The sequence below is a fragment of the Fukomys damarensis genome, unplaced genomic scaffold (genome assembly GCF_012274545.1).
Source record: "Fukomys damarensis isolate Sample0158 unplaced genomic scaffold, DMR_v1.0_HiC HiC_scaffold_12, whole genome shotgun sequence".
In the NCBI taxonomy this organism is placed as follows: Eukaryota; Metazoa; Chordata; class Mammalia; order Rodentia; family Bathyergidae; genus Fukomys; species Fukomys damarensis.
In genome coordinates, this window is record NW_022900924.1 from 10,654,990 (window position 1) to 10,659,487 (window position 4,498).

Consider the following 4,498-nt stretch of genomic DNA (forward strand, 5'->3'; position numbering starts at 1 on the left):
ATATATATATTTTATTTATTTAGTGTTTATAGGCAGCAGGATTCACTCAACCCCTAAACATGTTGGCCAGAGAGTCTATAAATATATAGTGCACTAACTGAATTTAAGTACACAACAGACAAATATAACTTTATGTTAGATCAAGACAAAAGGAGAAAATAGGTATTATCTTCAGGAAAGAGAGGGCATTGTTACCCAGGAAGGTGCCCAGGGAGGATTTATGCTGATCAGAGTGGTGATTCTCTGGGTGTGCTCAGTTTGTGAATGTTACATGGTATACATTCTGATTTGACTTTTATTCTGTTTGTATGTTACATTTCAATTCATAAGTTTACATCAAATGCATTCACGTTACAAAAATAAAACAAATTTCAACCTTGGCTATTGGGGTACACCTTATGATTCATACCAAGATCCAGTACATCATGGGATTTGAAGTTCCAGTCTTGTGTCTGTGTTGACTACAAATGGGACTATACATGTTTATAGCATTAAATCCTATCACTGTCTCCCTGAGCCTCAGTTTCCTCTTCTAAGAGGTGAATATAATGGTGATACCTGGCTCACAGTGTGGAGGTGACAATGAAATGAGATATTTTATAGAAAAAAGGTGTTAGGTACATAGTAGGTTGATATATATATAAAACGTTCTTACAATACTGTGCAGTTAAGTTTAAGGTTATGTTACACATATTGCTATGACATGATTAACACAACACTTAGGGTTGTCATCTCTAGACTTGAAGGAAGGGGAGGGAAGAGTTAGCAGATGGGGACATTGTGGAAGAATGAGAAGCGGCCCAAAAGAAGCAATGGACATCTGGAGAGCAAAGCAGCCGACTGAAACACCCTGGCAGGGAGGGAGAAGCAAGGTTAAAGACCCAAAGCTCACTCCCCTCTTACCTTTGTATCTCTTGTGAGTATCAGACCTTCAGGGAGAAGCCCACAGGTACTTTTCATGTGACTTGAGCAGAGCCACTGAGTGGAGTGACAGACACTGAGTGGATTGGTAGAAGTTGGGCAAATAGTTGTGCGAAACGTATCTGGGATAATTTTAAAGATTTTTTTTCTAAAAGCTGTATCATATGTTAATGTTTTTGAGAGAGATGGGGAAAGAGTAAGAGGGAGGGAAGCAAAGGAGAGAGAGGAAAGTAGAGGGAGAGAGAATTAAAGAGATTACAAGGATACACAGGAAACTGTACCAGCAGTCACCTTGAAGTAGGACACAGTCACCCTGGAGAGGTAATTAGGAGTGGGAGTAAGGCAGGCTCCAGTTAAGAAAATGCGGGAGTTTCTTTACCAGGGGATTATTTACCCAGGTGGGGGTGTAGTGGATCCCGGGAGAGAGTGAGGAAACTCAGGTGTAGAATTAACAGGGCTGTGTCTAGTCTTAATCTTTATGGGGACCAGGACAGGGAGTAGTTACCGTCACCATTAAGGAGAAAGACCATGTTGTGAAGCCCTCCTGGGAAGCTGCAAGGACCTACACCCAGGGGTCCAGTCCCAGGGAGACTTGCAGGAAGGTGCCCAGGGAGTGAGTGCTCCGGACACCCCTTGCTCTTTTTCTCTGTTTGTCAGCCAGTGCCTCCCGGGGGCCAAGCCACCCTGAGGCCAGAGGACATGGGACCTGGCTAGTGTCACAGAGGTGGAAAACGAGTATAGAAGCAAGCAGAAGATATTTAGCAAGGAACGTAACTTTGCACTAGTAACTTTTTGTACTGTTACATTTTTTTCCTCATCCATGTGCCTACAATATTTGAACCATACACAAATAGAAATCAAAGTCAGATCCCACTCCCTTTTTTCACACAGAAATGAAAGGTGTTATTCTTTGAAAAGAAGGGGGAGGAGCAAATGGCTTCCTAATCCAGGCTCAAAGTATGGCCACAACCATTTTCTCCCTAGAGGGCTGAGCATTCTATGAGGGACTGACAGATTGATCAGTACCAAGACGAGGCTGGAATTTCCTATTTGTGTGCATCTACCCCAAATTCATCCCTTTGCCATGATGTTTCGCTTCCTGCTCTTCTGAAACAGTGACAGGTAAGAATTTAGTTTACTGCTATTGTTTTCCACCTTCTGTCTCCCTCTTTCCCCTCCACCCCATTCCATTTCCCCCTATAATTTCTGTTGATAACTTGCAATTTTGGACTCACAATTCAACTGTGCATTTGCCAGTGATATTTCTGCTTTACTTTTTTTTGGTACCGGGGATCAAACTCAGGACCTTGCACTTGCAAGGCAGGCACAGCACCACTGAGCTAAATCCCCAGCCCTTCTGCTTTTGTGTTCTTTCAGGCACCATTGTTTAGATGGATGCCTGGGTTGGCTCAGTTTTTAAATTTCCTGACAACATATCTCTTCCTTGAAGGGGCTCTCCTGGCTTCCTGTCTTTTGGTTTTGTCCTATGCCCCTGTTTGCATCCTGTTCAAGGACAGCCTTCGAGGCTCACTGCTGTTTCCTCTCTAGGCATCCTCTGACTTCTGCCATGTTGGTAGGAACCGTCTCTCTTTCTCTCAGTTCCAGTGACACGTCTTTCTCAATAAATTATGCTCTTTCAAACAGATGTTGAGGACTATGACATCGGAATGTGTAATAGTTGCATTCTAACATATACCTTCATCAGACAATAGGTAAAAGCAGAAAAGGAGCTCACTGATGTGGAAAATCAATGCAAAAGATTTTCATATTCTCTCATTCTGTACTTCCCTACCTGGCTCTATCCAGCTGTTCTTTCCCTTGACTATATTTTTGGAATTTCCAAGTTTTATTTGCAAACTTTTCTCCCACTGAAGAATCATGGAATTCAAAGAAGTTGAAATAAAAAGTTTTTCCTTGTACACCTATACTCGTTCTTGTGGGAAATATATAGAATACAAGGAGTTAACAACCTTAACAGCAAAGAAAACATTTAAAAAGTGCTTATAATGGAAAGTGTGGTTTGTAACCCAAATGGAAGTTAATGGGCCTTCCATGCCTGGTGTTGACTTGGCAAAAACTTGAAGAGATGATGAGGTGGTTAGATCATTGCAGACACTGTCCTCAGAAGCGACTGAGGTAGCTAATGCAGGACCCAGATTAACTCCCTTGAGAGTGAGTCTGATTCCTGAGATCTCTCCTTCTTGCCTTTGCTCCATGATCTAGAGATGGTCCCACACTGGTTAAACTTTGTGCCTCCGAAACCATAAGTTAAATGAACCTCTTTTGTGTATAAAATACGCAGCCCCAGATATGAAGCTGTAACAATAGAAAACGGACTAATACAATTGGCACTGTTAGTATTTGAATATATTTCTTTTAGGTATTTTCCTTAGAGGGTTTTCAGAAATATACTTATCTTTCGAAATAAATTAAACCTTATAAAGATTTTGGCTGTAGAAGTAAAGCGTGTCTTTTCAAAAAATTAGATAACACAGAAAGTATACACATGAAGCTGAAAAATATCATAATTCCCCTTGCCCAAGGGTAATAATTTACCTTTTTGGTATATGCAGTTCCATATTTTTTCAGTTATAACTATGTATATCTATCTTATTCCTTCTGTTATTTTGTTTAAAAATTATATATATTAATTTTTAACTTTATGGTTTCTTTCCCTTCAGTGAGTATTGATTTATACCCTTGGCTTTCAAAATTTTTGTATCATGATACACAGTGGGAAATGATACTTTAAACTATGATCCAGTGTAGCGTATGTACAGTACTTACACATTTATAATTGAAACAAAAATTGCGTGAACCTCTACTCACCTACATTATGTATGATGTACTCTGTTATTTTCTTTTTTATTCTCTTTTATTTAAAAAAAAATGCTGATTATGACCCAGTAAGTTGATTTCAAGACTCACTAATGGGTCATTCTCCTATGCTGCAGTTTTAATGACTTTATTCTATGTTGAACTCAGTTTTTAAGTTGCATGGAATCATAGAGAAGGTCTTGTCCAGCCTCTTCATATTATATCAGGAAGAGTGGAAATTTTATTTTCTCAATTGCTGGTAACAGAATTCCCCTCTGGGAGAGAGAATTTTCTTTGTTTAGGGAAATGCCTTCAGAAGTGCTAATTGGTAGGGTTGTGCAGGGGAGGGAGTAGCTGGACAATTCTGTGTAAAGAATGAACAGGAATTTGGAATAGAGAACACTGAAGCAAACAGCAGGTGGAATAGGCAGAATCTGAGTGAATAAAAAGAGAAAGAACATTTAGAAACAAGAATACCTAATACTAACTTTATGTTATTTGCATTGCTGTTGTAAATTCATGTACCTGCTTTCATTAAGGGTTAAGATTAACCAAGTCTCTTTCAAGAGCAAGGGATAAAACTACAACTCAAATTGGATTAAGGAAAATAAGCTAGGAGTGTTTATTTAAATATGAAATCGAATACACCAGGCTTGTCTGGATCTAGGGTCTTAAATAATATCATCAAAATTTGGAGTTTTTTACATGTCCTTTCTCCAGTTTGGCTTTGCTCTCAAATGCTAATTCCCAACCCTTCCCC